We start from the raw sequence: 15918 nt of genomic DNA, 5'->3' as shown, positions 1-15918 counted from the left end.
GTTATCATCCTCCTCCACAAGGCTCTCCATAATGCCGCACCTCCCTACATTTCCTCCCTCATCTCCGTCTACTGCCCAACCCGTGCTCTCCGTTCACTCAATGGCCTAACACTTACATCCCCTATTATCAGAACCTCCCACGCTCGTATACAAGACTTCTCCCGAGCTGCATCACTTCTCTGGAATGCTCTACCCTGGACAATAAGATTAACTCCCAATTTCTACAGTTCCAAATGCAAACTAACGACACATCTTTTCAGACAGGCCTATCACAATTTCTAACGTAAACCCTTCCGTGCTATAATTAGAATCCCCAAAATTTAACCCTCCTCTGTCCCCGCTCCCACATTACCCCACATGATATGATGTCTTTTCCAGATAACTTTATTTGTCCAAGCTCCATCCACATGTTACAGGACACCACTAGTGATGGCTCATAAAGTTTTGTTTGTGTAATGACAGTAACCTCTATTACAAAAGTGTCTGACCCCTGTATAAGCAATGCTGCCCCTCCTACCTCTTGTGTCACCCCCCCTCTACCTCATAGATAGTAAGCTCTTGTGAGCAGGGCCCTCAGTCCCATTGTGTGAAATGACGTTCTTTGTTATGTATCTGTCTGTATTTGAACCCTACAAAATGTACAGTGCTGCGGAATATGTTGGCGATATATAAATAAATGTATTATTATTATTATTATTATTATTATTATTATTGTTGTTGTTGTTGTTGTTGTTGTTGTTGTTGTTGTTGTTGTTGTTGTTGTTGTTGTTGTTGTTGTTGTTGTTATTATCAAAGAAAACCACAGTTGCTGCAAAACGTAAGACTTAAGTGGCTTTCTGAATCTTGTGCTAATGAGGCTTTGCAGTAAATTGCAATCCGAATGTCTGATCCTCAAGGAGTCTCTGGTGTGCCGGGAAATCAAGAGGATTAAAGCAGACAAGGTAGACTTGTACCGCCCGAGGTGCACCGCCGCAGGCATGACGCCGCCGATCGCCGGAGTGAAATCTGGCCCGCGGAAGTATTTTGAAAGTTGAAATTTTGACAAAGTGTCTACGGAAGTGGAAATTCTCTCAGGGGGAAGCTCCCCTCGGCCCTGCCCAGGAGGGTGAGCCCCAGCCCGGCCTGGCGCTCGCCGCAGGAAGGCCTCCTCGGGGGCTCCGATTTTTTTTCAAAGTGTCTGCGGAAGTGGAAGTTCTCTCAGGGGGAAGCTCCCCTCGGACCCTGCCCAGGAGGGTGAGCCCCGGCCCGACTTGCCTCCCCTAGGCCCGCCCGGTCCGGAACCCGGTTCTCCCTGCAGACCTCGCCTCGGGGCAACCCTCCAACTCCACATCTCCCGGCACTTTCCGCCGGAGTCAAAAACAGCACTACCTCTTCCTTCCGCTGGCCCTCGAGAGTCCTCACCGCTCCCCCAGGCAGGCTTCCACGGGAGGCGGATCGGACCCCACCATTAAGCCCCCTGACAAACAGCCGTCCCTGGAACTCTCTCCGGGCCCGACTATTAAGCCCCACCGCCGACCCTCCGGGGCCGACTATTAAGCCCACTGCCAGAGATAGCACTCATGGTAATCTCTCTGGGCCCGACTATTAAGCCCAACCGTGACTTATGCCGGGAAATGTGACTTATGCCGGGAAATGTGACTTATGCTGGCAAATGTGACTTATGCTGGCAAATGTGACTTATGCTGGCAAATGTGACTTGTCCGCCCAACCGTGACTTATGCTGGCAAATGTGACTTGTCCGCCCAACTGTGACTTATGCCGGCAAATGTGACTTGTCCGCCCAACCGTGACTTATGCCTGGAAATGTGACTTGTCCGCCCTGTGCCTGGGCTTCCATGTATTGGATATCTCTGTCATGGTACGATAACCTTACATACAATTGCTATCTTTTAGAAACCCGAGACGGATGAAGAAGAACTGATTGTGCCGAATCCTGATGACATCACCCTTGCCTAAGGCGACCACTATTCTTCATTTTTCCCCCACATTTAAACAATAATGGGATTTGCCTGCTCCGAGAAACAGTTGATCTGTGGGGTCCTAACAGTCTAAGGGATCAGTAGGGATTAGAGATGAGCCAACAGCGTTCCATCGAATTGGTATTCAGGCTGCTCAAGATATTCCATTCCAATTGAATACCACGCGGCAAACGCACTAAATATTTGTATCCCCTCCCACCTTCCCTGGCGCTTTTTCTTTCTTTCTTTCTTTTTTTTTTTTTGCACCAATAACTGTGCAGGGGAGGTGGGACAGGAACTACGACAACGGCGGCATCGAAAAAAAAAAAGTCAGAAAAAGTAATTGGCTGGCTGAATCAGGTGACCTCCGCTTCATATGAATGGGGGATTTCAGATTCGGTTCATATGAGACTGTGAACTATGTGACTGTGAGACAGGGATAGATATACTGTGGGAGGGGGAGGGGGCATGGCTAGCCGGCAACCAGAGCGGTCGCGTCTGCTGTGAGCTCCTGACTTGGACACTTTCATCCGTTTCTTACCGGCGGTGATCTCAGCCATCCATACAGATAACAACCCCGAGGCTCTCCTCCAAGCCTCTGTCTGCTATTTTGGGGTGTTATTTCACACTTTTACAGCGCTCCTGAGGATATAAACTGTTGCGGCCTTCTGTCCCACAGGACCCGGCCGCCATCTTGTTTTTGGACTTACCTGCTGCCGACTTGTTCCAGCTCCCGGCGTAGTCCCTCGCAGCTCTGGACCGCTCATCCGACCCAGGAGAGGACCTCTGGCGCGTTCCAGCCACTTACTGCCTTCATCCAGCTCTCTTACTTTACCGGGCAGCTGATCATAGGAGTCACGACCGCCATTTTGTTTTTTTTGCGGCCTGCCTTCTTCTGGAGTCACCACGGCCTGCGGAGCGCAGGAGACATCTCCCGCGACATCACAGCTGCTTCTGGTTCTGGAGCAGCCTGGAGAGGAGGTATTTCGAGGTACGGAACCTCAGATTCTGGATCTCTTCTCCCAGACCCGGCAGCCATTTTGAGTAGGCCTCACTAGGATCCCTAGCCTAAAGTGTAAGGGCCGGCCCCTGATGTGACTTCTACGCAGAACCCAGATCCGGAAGAAGGGGTGTGACTTGCCGGACAGCTATCCGGCTGTGATTTGCGCCCAGCTCCAGACCTACCCATCTTGGAGCGCAGCCTGCCTCTCTGCATGAAGCAGCAGCTACAGACCAACTACACTGAGACGCCTGCAGCTGCCCTTCAGTTTAACCCACTCGTATCCTGACATGGAGGTGAGCCGAATCTGCATTTCTCCCTTCCCCTGGAGTTGGAAACAGTAGCAGGCCACATTAATCTGCACTTGAGGACCTATGATAAGATAAGATAATCCTTTAATAGTCCTACATTGGGGAAATTCCAGCATGTTACAGCAGCCTAGTAATACAGGATAATACACAGTAATATAATACAGACGCAGACACACATATGCTGAGAAGAGAAGATATACTAGGAGTCCATGGCAGCTAAGGAACGGAAGAGAAAGAAGGAAGACTTCATGGTCATCGTCATAGTCATTTAGTTGTCTGTGCGGAGTGTCTTCGCTTGGTCTGATGTAAATTATACAGCCCGGTCGCGGTTGGAAGGAAGGACCTGCGATAGCTTCTTCTCACACTTGGGGTGAAGCAGACGGTCACTTACAGTGCTGCCAAGTCCCATCAAGGTCCCATACATGGGGTGGGATTTCTTCTCCCGCATGGAGGTCACCACAGACAGTATCCTTCTGTCACCCACCACCTGTACTGGGTCCAGGGGGCTCCCCAGGACAGAGCTGGCCCTCCTGATCAGCCTGTCACGTCTGTTTCTGTCCCTGGTTGATGGACTGCACCCCCAGCAGGCCACACCGAAAAAGATGGCTGAGGCAACCACAGAGTTGAAGAAGGCCCTAAGAAGTGTCCCCTGGACTCCGAAGGCCCTCAGCCACCTGAGCAGGTAGAGTCTGCTGTGGCCCTTTCTGTGCAGCGCCTCCAGGTGATCAGCCCAGTCTAGTTTATTAGTGAGGAGCACGTCCAGGTACTTACAGGTCCTGACTATCTCAATACATATTCCCTGGATCTCCACCGGGGTCGGAGCACCTCTCCGTTTACTAAAGTCCACCACCATCTCCTTGGTCTTCCCAGCATTAATACTGAGCTGGTTCCGCTGGCACCATTCAACAAAGTCCAGGTTTAAGTCTCTGTATTCCCTATCGTCGCCATCAGTGATAAGGCCGACTATAGCAGAGTCATCGGAGGACTTCTGTAAGTAACAGCTGGATGAGTTGTGCCTGAAGTCAGCAGTGTACAGTGTGAAGAGAAATGGGGCAAGAACTGGACCTTGTGGTGCCCCCGTACTACAGATCACAGTGTCAGACACACAGTCCCGGGCTCTCACATACTGAGGGCGGGTTGTCAGGTAGTCTAGGGTCCAGTTGGACAGGTGATGGTCCACTCCACCAAGGTTCAGCTTTTCCCTCAGTAGCCCTTGCTGAATGGTGTTGAACGCACTGGAGAAGTCAAAGAACAATATTCTCACAGTGTTCCCGGGTTTCTCTAGGTGAGAGAGAACTCTATGAAGAAGGTGGATGATGGCGTCATCTACCCCAATGCCCGGCCGATAGGCAAACTGGAGGGGGTCCAGAGCGGAGCTCACTAGGGGGTGTAGGTGTGTCAGGACCAGTCTCTCTGGGACCTTCATCAGGTGAGATGTCAGTGCTACGGGTCGGTAGTCATTGTAGCCCACCGGGTTGGGTATCTTTGGGACTGGCACCACACAAGATGTTTTCCACAGTCGAGGTACCACTCCCAGCTTTAGACTCGTATTGTACATGTGTGTAATAATACCACACAGCTGGTCACTGCACATTTTAAGAACTCTTGCGCTTATACCATCAGGTCCTCCGGCCTTGTCTGCTTTAATAAACCCTTCTGCTACCCTCCTCCCCTATATCTCCTCTCCGGAAAGTTTTACATTCATATCCCATAAGTGGTGTCCCTGACCCTCGATATCTACGGTCCTCGGCTAGAGTTATTCTACATTCTTTCCGCACTCCCACACCTGGGCTTTCTTGCCCTCCCCTGCAGCCCCCTGCCGCCTTCTCTAACAGGGTCTCATCCGAACCTCCCCTGTGGATTAGTCGTAGCAGTTAAGATTGGGAAAGGCTGTCTTACCTACAGGAATATCATCCCCACTACTGCACTAAGAGACGTAGAACCCAATTATACCTGATACCTCGCTTGCAGAGGACGACTGTCTGCCTAGACGCTGAGATTGTCAACCTTACCTATTGATATTTGGGGACCTCTCCCCTCCCTGTATACCTAAGTGAATCTCCAAGAACACTCTTGTCTATGTTGTCATTTAGACTGATGCTCTCTGTTTGCTAGATGTTATAGTCTTGACCTCGTCCCTCTCCCTCACTTATATTGCATCCATCAAGATGGTTAAACCAAATAAAGACAAAGGCACAGACCTCGCTGGTACTCCCAATCAAACTAAACTCCAAAGTGACTTGCAAAAGTATCTTAGAAAGAAAAATCGACAATCTCCCGCCGGATCGCTGAAAATGGCGCCTGACCACAATAGGGAGCCTGACACAGGTGATGACTCGGATGCTGAGAGTAATATTGACCAGGACCGCCTGGAGGATAGCACCTTCTTAAGAACATTTCTACAACAAGCTCTGTCAGCCGCCCTAGACCCAGTTCTTCAGCAACTTGAGGATATTAGAGCGGAACTTCATCATATAGACAGTCGAGTCTCTACTCTAGAAAGCGCATATCCTTCAATTAAATCTCATAATGACCTCACTACGTCTCAGCTGGCCCTGCACAAAGATTACATCGATTGTTCTCTTACTCTACTTCACCGCCCTCATCTCTTCTCTCTCCAGCAACCCTAAAAGGATTTTTGAAACTTTTCACTCCTTACTCACAGCCAAGGTGCAGACGCCATTCACAGTCCTTAGTGCTGATGACCTGGCCACGTATTTCCATGATAAAATTGATAAGATCCATCAGGAAATAACTGCCAAAGCCCCAGGTGGCATTGATCCCATCACCTACCATAGTACTGATCCCCTCACCAACCGCACTTCAGACTGTCTTTTCTCATCTTTTCAACCTGTTACAGAAGAGGAAGTCTCTCAGCTACTTTCTTCATCTCGCCCTACAACCTGCAGTAGTGACCCCTTCCCCTCGCACCTTCTCCAACCTCTGTCGCCTGCTGTCACGACTTGCCTTACTAAAATATTTAATCTCTCTCTCTCTCTCTCTCTCTCTCTCTCTCTCTCTCTCTCTCTCTCTCTCTCTCTCTCTCTCTCTCTCTCTTCTCTTTCTCTTTCTCTTTCTCTTTCTCTTTCTCTCTCTCTCTCTCTCTCTCTCTCTCTCCATCCTCCTTCAAGCATGCTGTTATAACTCCGCTATTGGAAAAACCCCACCCTGTGCTGCTAACTATCGACCCATCTCTAACCCGCCCTTCATCTCTAAACTTTTGGAACGCCTGGTCTATTCTCGTTTAAACCGCTATCTCTCTGCTAACTCTCTGCTTGACCCCTTACAATCTCTGCACTCTACTGAAATGGCTCTCGCAAAAGTCTCCAATGATCTCCTAATGGCTAAATCCAATGGTGACTTCTCTCTTCTTATTCTTCTGGACCTCTCTGCAGCTTTTGACACTATTGATCATCATCTTCTCCTCCTCACTATGCTCCGCTCAGTCGGCCTCAACGCCACTGCGCTCTCCTGGTTCCCCTCTTATCTCTCAGACCGCACTTCCAGTGTATCATTTGCGGGCTCTGTTTCTTCCCCTCTTTCCCTTGCTGTTGGGGTTCCTCAGGGCTCGGTCCTAGGCCCCCTGCTCTTTTCTCTCTACACAGCCCCCATTGGACAAACCATCGCCAGATTTGGCTTCAGGTACCATCTTTATGCTGATGACACCCAATTATACACATCTTCCCGTGACATCACCCCTGCACTCATACAGAACACTAGTGACTGTCTTTCTGCTGTCTCTAATATCATGTCCTCGCTCTATCTGAAACTAAATCTCTCTAAGACTGAACTACTACTGTTTCCACCATCTAACAGATCTGTCCCTGATATATCCATTGCAGTGTCAGGCCTTACTATAACTCCTAGGCAGCATGCCTGCTGCCTCGGGGTCATGTTTGACGCAGACCTTTCCTTCACCCCGCATATTGAATCACTCGCACGTTCATGTCACCTCCTCCTCAAAAACATCTCCAGAATACGCCCTTTCCTCACCAGAGAAACACTAAAGACACTTATTGTCTCTCTGATTCATTCTCGCCTTGACTACTGTAACGCCTTACTAATCGGTCTTCCCCTCACTAAACTCTCCCCTCTACAATCTATTCTGAATGCAGCGGCCAGGCTCATCTATCAGGCTAGACACTACAGCGATGCCTCGGGTCTGTGCCAGTTGCTACACTGGCTGCCTATTCATTATAGAATAAAATATAAAGTTATCATCCTCCTCCACAAGGCTCTCCATAATGCCGCACCTCCCTACATTTCCTCCCTCATCTCCGTCTACTGCCCAACCCGTGCTCTCCGTTCACTCAATGGCCTAACACTTACATCCCCTATTATCAGAACCTCCCACGCTCGTATACAAGACTTCTCCCGAGCTGCATCACTTCTCTGGAATGCTCTACCCTGGACAATAAGATTAACTCCCAATTTCTACAGTTCCAAATGCAAACTAACGACACATCTTTTCAGACAGGCCTATCACAATTTCTAACGTAAACCCTTCCGTGCTATAATTAGAATCCCCAAAATTTAACCCTCCTCTGTCCCCGCTCCCACATTACCCCACATGATATGATGTCTTTTCCAGATAACTTTATTTGTCCAAGCTCCATCCACATGTTACAGGACACCACTAGTGATGGCTCATAAAGTTTTGTTTGTGTAATGACAGTAACCTCTATTACAAAAGTGTCTGACCCCTGTATAAGCAATGCTGCCCCTCCTACCTCTTGTGTCACCCCCCCTCTACCTCATAGATAGTAAGCTCTTGTGAGCAGGGCCCTCAGTCCCATTGTGTGAAATGACGTTCTTTGTTATGTATCTGTCTGTATTTGAACCCTACAAAATGTACAGTGCTGCGGAATATGTTGGCGATATATAAATAAATGTATTATTATTATTATTATTATTATTATTATTATTATTATTATTATTATTGTTGTTGTTGTTGTTGTTGTTGTTGTTGTTGTTGTTGTTGTTGTTGTTGTTGTTGTTGTTGTTGTTGTTGTTATTATCAAAGAAAACCACAGTTGCTGCAAAACGTAAGACTTAAGTGGCTTTCTGAATCTTGTGCTAATGAGGCTTTGCAGTAAATTGCAATCCGAATGTCTGATCCTCAAGGAGTCTCTGGTGTGCCGGGAAATCAAGAGGATTAAAGCAGACAAGGTAGACTTGTACCGCCCGAGGTGCACCGCCGCAGGCATGACGCCGCCGATCGCCGGAGTGAAATCTGGCCCGCGGAAGTATTTTGAAAGTTGAAATTTTGACAAAGTGTCTACGGAAGTGGAAATTCTCTCAGGGGGAAGCTCCCCTCGGCCCTGCCCAGGAGGGTGAGCCCCAGCCCGGCCTGGCGCTCGCCGCAGGAAGGCCTCCTCGGGGGCTCCGATTTTTTTTCAAAGTGTCTGCGGAAGTGGAAGTTCTCTCAGGGGGAAGCTCCCCTCGGACCCTGCCCAGGAGGGTGAGCCCCGGCCCGACTTGCCTCCCCTAGGCCCGCCCGGTCCGGAACCCGGTTCTCCCTGCAGACCTCGCCTCGGGGCAACCCTCCAACTCCACATCTCCCGGCACTTTCCGCCGGAGTCAAAAACAGCACTACCTCTTCCTTCCGCTGGCCCTCGAGAGTCCTCACCGCTCCCCCAGGCAGGCTTCCACGGGAGGCGGATCGGACCCCACCATTAAGCCCCCTGACAAACAGCCGTCCCTGGAACTCTCTCCGGGCCCGACTATTAAGCCCCACCGCCGACCCTCCGGGGCCGACTATTAAGCCCACTGCCAGAGATAGCACTCATGGTAATCTCTCTGGGCCCGACTATTAAGCCCAACCGTGACTTATGCCGGGAAATGTGACTTATGCCGGGAAATGTGACTTATGCTGGCAAATGTGACTTATGCTGGCAAATGTGACTTATGCTGGCAAATGTGACTTGTCCGCCCAACCGTGACTTATGCTGGCAAATGTGACTTGTCCGCCCAACTGTGACTTATGCCGGCAAATGTGACTTGTCCGCCCAACCGTGACTTATGCCTGGAAATGTGACTTGTCCGCCCTGTGCCTGGGCTTCCATGTATTGGATATCTCTGTCATGGTACGATAACCTTACATACAATTGCTATCTTTTAGAAACCCGAGACGGATGAAGAAGAACTGATTGTGCCGAATCCTGATGACATCACCCTTGCCTAAGGCGACCACTATTCTTCATTTTTCCCCCACATTTAAACAATAATGGGATTTGCCTGCTCCGAGAAACAGTTGATCTGTGGGGTCCTAGAAATAGTCACGTCACACAATGGGACTGAGGGCCCTGCTCGCAAGAGCTTACAATCTGTGAGGTAAAGGGGGTGGCACAAGAGGTAGCAGGGGCGGCATTGCTTATACAGGGGTCAGACAATATTGTAATAGTGGTGACTGTCTTTACACAAACATAAACCTGTAGGAGCCGTCACCGTCACTGCCTATATCTCCTCCGGCTTTACAGCTCAGGTTTACGTACAGAAGGTGTCATCTGCAGAATAAGGGGAGAAAAAAAAAAAAAAAAAAGAAAAGGCAAAATAGTGCAGTATGCTGCTACGTCGTCTCGCCTGGTACGGCGCCCCGCGCCTTATGCTGCACCCCTCTACATTTTACACAGACCTGTTCCGCACCACATAATGCCGTCCCCAAAGACTGATGACCATTAGGCCAATACCGATTGGATTATTCCAACAGGCAATGGCTGACAGGCAATGATATATTCCCCAATTGCTCCATCCTCCACCAGCCCTCCTGTTCGATTCTAGGTAATGCTGTACATCATATGCAGGAGCTGAATAACATCACCCAAAAGGATTGTGCACAGAGCTACTTTAAATATAGGACAACTAGTGAACCCGAACTGTACCCTATGGCAGCGAGGGAGCCCTCTCGGCCCTCCTGAATACAGCAGAACAGTCCCAAATTCCAGGTGCTGTCTCGCAGTCCTTTGGCGGTGGCTCCCAAATAACCTGCATATCACTTAAGAATGGCACTATATTATGCGGGGGCCCTCTGACGGGATGTTCTACTGACTGGGGCCCCTCCCTACAACATATTCTTGTTTGAAATGGTTATGGGTGCTGCAGCGGCATCTCATACACTTGAACAGGGTACAACTACAGTACCCACAACTGCGGTTGTAAGAACACAGCGAATAAGCAGCGCCCCACATTTAAACAATAATGGGATTTGCCTGCTCCGAAAAACAGTTGATCTGTGGGGTCCTAACAGTCTAAGGGATCAGTAGGGATTAGAGATGAGCCAACAGCGTTCCATCGAATTGGTATTCAGGCTGCTCAAGATATTCCATTCCAATTGAATACCACGCGGCAAACGCACTAAAAATTTGTATCCCCTCCCACCTTCCCTGGCGCTTTTTCTTTCTTTTTTTTTTTTTTTTTTTTTTTTTTTGCACCAATAACTGTGCAGGGGAGGTGGGACAGGAACTACGACAACCGCGGCATCGAAAAAAAAAAAAAAAGTCAGAAAAAGTAATTGGCTGGCTGAATCAGGTGACCTCCGCTTCATATGAATGGGGGATTTCAGATTCGGTTCATATGAGACTGTGAACTATGTGACTGTGAGACAGGGATAGATATACTGTGGGAGGGGGAGGGGGCATGGCTAGCCGGCAACCAGAGCGGTCGCGTCTGCTGTGAGCTCCTGACTTGGACACTTTCATCCGTTTCTTACCGGCGGTGATCTCAGCCATCCATACAGATAACAACCCCGAGGCTCTCCTCCAAGCCTCTGTCTGCTATTTTGGGGTGTTATTTCACACTTTTACAGCGCTCCTGAGGATATAAACTGTTGCGGCCTTCTGTCCCACAGGACCCGGCCGCCATCTTGTTTTTGGACTTACCTGCTGCCGACTTGTTCCAGCTCCCGGCGTAGTCCCTCGCAGCTCTGGACCGCTCATCCGACCCAGGAGAGGACCTCTGGCGCGTTCCAGCCACTTACTGCCTTCATCCAGCTCTCTTACTTTACCGGGCAGCTGATCATAGGAGTCACGACCGCCATTTTGTTTTTTTTGCGGCCTGCCTTCTTCTGGAGTCACCACGGCCTGCGGAGCGCAGGAGACATCTCCCGCGACATCACAGCTGCTTCTGGTTCTGGAGCAGCCTGGAGAGGAGGTATTTCGAGGTACGGAACCTCAGATTCTGGATCTCTTCTCCCAGACCCGGCAGCCATTTTGAGTAGGCCTCACTAGGATCCCTAGCCTAAAGTGTAAGGGCCGGCCCCTGATGTGACTTCTACGCAGAACCCAGATCCGGAAGAAGGGGTGTGACTTGCCGGACAGCTATCCGGCTGTGATTTGCGCCCAGCTCCAGACCTACCCATCTTGGAGCGCAGCCTGCCTCTCTGCATGAAGCAGCAGCTACAGACCAACTACACTGAGACGCCTGCAGCTGCCCTTCAGTTTAACCCACTCGTATCCTGACATGGAGGTGAGCCGAATCTGCATTTCTCCCTTCCCCTGGAGTTGGAAACAGTAGCAGGCCACATTAATCTGCACTTGAGGACCTATGATAAGATAAGATAATCCTTTAATAGTCCTACATTGGGGAAATTCCAGCATGTTACAGCAGCCTAGTAATACAGGATAATACACAGTAATATAATACAGACGCAGACACACATATGCTGAGAAGAGAAGATATACTAGGAGTCCATGGCAGCTAAGGAACGGAAGAGAAAGAAGGAAGACTTCATGGTCATCGTCATAGTCATTTAGTTGTCTGTGCGGAGTGTCTTCGCTTGGTCTGATGTAAATTATACAGCCCGGTCGCGGTTGGAAGGAAGGACCTGCGATAGCTTCTTCTCACACTTGGGGTGAAGCAGACGGTCACTTACAGTGCTGCCAAGTCCCATCAAGGTCCCATACATGGGGTGGGATTTCTTCTCCCGCATGGAGGTCACCACAGACAGTATCCTTCTGTCACCCACCACCTGTACTGGGTCCAGGGGGCTCCCCAGGACAGAGCTGGCCCTCCTGATCAGCCTGTCACGTCTGTTTCTGTCCCTGGTTGATGGACTGCACCCCCAGCAGGCCACACCGAAAAAGATGGCTGAGGCAACCACAGAGTTGAAGAAGGCCCTAAGAAGTGTCCCCTGGACTCCGAAGGCCCTCAGCCACCTGAGCAGGTAGAGTCTGCTGTGGCCCTTTCTGTGCAGCGCCTCCAGGTGATCAGCCCAGTCTAGTTTATTAGTGAGGAGCACGCCCAGGTACTTACAGGTCCTGACTATCTCAATACATATTCCCTGGATCTCCACCGGGGTCGGAGCACCTCTCCGTTTACTAAAGTCCACCACCATCTCCTTGGTCTTCCCAGCATTAATACTGAGCTGGTTCCGCTGGCACCATTCAACAAAGTCCAGGTTTAAGTCTCTGTATTCCCTATCGTCGCCATCAGTGATAAGGCCGACTATAGCAGAGTCATCGGAGGACTTCTGTAAGTAACAGCTGGATGAGTTGTGCCTGAAGTCAGCAGTGTACAGTGTGAAGAGAAATGGGGCAAGAACTGGACCTTGTGGTGCCCCCGTACTACAGATCACAGTGTCAGACACACAGTCCCGGGCTCTCACATACTGAGGGCGGGTTGTCAGGTAGTCTAGGGTCCAGTTGGACAGGTGATGGTCCACTCCACCAAGGTTCAGCTTTTCCCTCAGTAGCCCTTGCTGAATGGTGTTGAACGCACTGGAGAAGTCAAAGAACAATATTCTCACAGTGTTCCCGGGTTTCTCTAGGTGAGAGAGAACTCTATGAAGAAGGTGGATGATGGCGTCATCTACCCCAATGCCCGGCCGATAGGCAAACTGGAGGGGGTCCAGAGCGGAGCTCACTAGGGGGTGTAGGTGTGTCAGGACCAGTCTCTCTGGGACCTTCATCAGGTGAGATGTCAGTGCTACGGGTCGGTAGTCATTGTAGCCCACCGGGTTGGGTATCTTTGGGACTGGCACCACACAAGATGTTTTCCACAGTCGAGGTACCACTCCCAGCTTTAGACTCGTATTGTACATGTGTGTAATAATACCACACAGCTGGTCACTGCACATTTTAAGAACTCTTGCGCTTATACCATCAGGTCCTCCGGCCTTGTCTGCTTTAATAAACCCTTCTGCTACCCTCCTCCCCTATATCTCCTCTCCGGAAAGTTTTACATTCATATCCCATAAGTGGTGTCCCTGACCCTCGATATCTACGGTCCTCGGCTAGAGTTATTCTACATTCTTTCCGCACTCCCACACCTGGGCTTTCTTGCCCTCCCCTGCAGCCCCCTGCCGCCTTCTCTAACAGGGTCTCATCCGAACCTCCCCTGTGGATTAGTCGTAGCAGTTAAGATTGGGAAAGGCTGTCTTACCTACAGGAATATCATCCCCACTACTGCACTAAGAGACGTAGAACCCAATTATACCTGATACCTCGCTTGCAGAGGACGACTGTCTGCCTAGACGCTGAGATTGTCAACCTTACCTATTGATATTTGGGGACCTCTCCCCTCCCTGTACCTAAGTGAATCTCCAAGAACACTCTTGTCTATGTTGTCATTTAGACTGATGCTCTCTGTTTGCTAGATGTTATAGTCTTGACCTCGTCCCTCTCCCTCACTTATATTGCATCCATCAAGATGGTTAAACCAAATAAAGACAAAGGCACAGACCTCGCTGGTACTCCCAATCAAACTAAACTCCAAAGTGACTTGCAAAAGTATCTTAGAAAGAAAAATCGACAATCTCCCGCCGGATCGCTGAAAATGGCGCCTGACCACAATAGGGAGCCTGACACAGGTGATGACTCGGATGCTGAGAGTAATATTGACCAGGACCGCCTGGAGGATAGCACCTTCTTAAGAACATTTCTACAACAAGCTCTGTCAGCCGCCCTAGACCCAGTTCTTCAGCAACTTGAGGATATTAGAGCGGAACTTCATCATATAGACAGTCGAGTCTCTACTCTAGAAAGCGCATATCCTTCAATTAAATCTCATAATGACCTCACTACGTCTCAGCTGGCCCTGCACAAAGATTACATCGATTGTTCTCTTACTCTACTTCACCGCCCTCATCTCTTCTCTCTCCAGCAACCCTAAAAGGATTTTTGAAACTTTTCACTCCTTACTCACAGCCAAGGTGCAGACGCCATTCACAGTCCTTAGTGCTGATGACCTGGCCACGTATTTCCATGATAAAATTGATAAGATCCATCAGGAAATAACTGCCAAAGCCCCAGGTGGCATTGATCCCATCACCTACCATAGTACTGATCCCCTCACCAACCGCACTTCAGACTGTCTTTTCTCATCTTTTCAACCTGTTACAGAAGAGGAAGTCTCTCAGCTACTTTCTTCATCTCGCCCTACAACCTGCAGTAGTGACCCCTTCCCCTCGCACCTTCTCCAACCTCTGTCGCCTGCTGTCACGACTTGCCTTACTAAAATATTTAATCTCTCTCTCTCTCTCTCTCTCTCTCTCTCTCTCTCTCTCTCTCTCTCTCTCTCTCTCTCTCTCTTTCTCTTTCTCTTTCTCTTTCTCTTTCTCTTTCTCTCTCTCTCTCTCTCTCTCTCTCTCTCTCTCTCTCTCCATCCTCCTTCAAGCATGCTGTTATAACTCCGCTATTGGAAAAACCCCACCCTGTGCTGCTAACTATCGACCCATCTCTAACCCGCCCTTCATCTCTAAACTTTTGGAACGCCTGGTCTATTCTCGTTTAAACCGCTATCTCTCTGCTAACTCTCTGCTTGACCCCTTACAATCTCTGCACTCTACTGAAATGGCTCTCGCAAAAGTCTCCAATGATCTCCTAATGGCTAAATCCAATGGTGACTTCTCTCTTCTTATTCTTCTGGACCTCTCTGCAGCTTTTGACACTATTGATCATCATCTTCTCCTCCTCACTATGCTCCGCTCAGTCGGCCTCAACGCCACTGCGCTCTCCTGGTTCCCCTCTTATCTCTCAGACCGCACTTCCAGTGTATCATTTGCGGGCTCTGTTTCTTCCCCTCTTTCCCTTGCTGTTGGGGTTCCTCAGGGCTCGGTCCTAGGCCCCCTGCTCTTTTCTCTCTACACAGCCCCCATTGGACAAACCATCGCCAGATTTGGCTTCAGGTACCATCTTTATGCTGATGACACCCAATTATACACATCTTCCCGTGACATCACCCCTGCACTCATACAGAACACTAGTGACTGTCTTTCTGCTGTCTCTAATATCATGTCCTCGCTCTATCTGAAACTAAATCTCTCTAAGACTGAACTACTACTGTTTCCACCATCTAACAGATCTGTCCCTGATATATCCATTGCAGTGTCAGGCCTTACTATAACTCCTAGGCAGCATGCCTGCTGCCTCGGGGTCATGTTTGACGCAGACCTTTCCTTCACCCCGCATATTGAATCACTCGCACGTTCATGTCACCTCCTCCTCAAAAACATCTCCAGAATACGCCCTTTCCTCACCAGAGAAACACTAAAGACACTTATTGTCTCTCTGATTCATTCTCGCCTTGACTACTGTAACGCCTTACTAATCGGTCTTCCCCTCACTAAACTCTCCCCTCTACAATCTATTCTGAATGCAGCGGCCAGGCTCATCTATCAGGCTAGACACTACAGCGATGCCTCGGGTCTGTGCCA

Source organism: Leptodactylus fuscus, chromosome 10, assembly GCF_031893055.1.
Source record: "Leptodactylus fuscus isolate aLepFus1 chromosome 10, aLepFus1.hap2, whole genome shotgun sequence".
Classification (NCBI taxonomy): Eukaryota; Metazoa; Chordata; class Amphibia; order Anura; family Leptodactylidae; genus Leptodactylus; species Leptodactylus fuscus.
The sequence above is the reverse complement of the archived record's forward strand: the minus strand, read 5'-3'. Positions refer to the sequence as shown.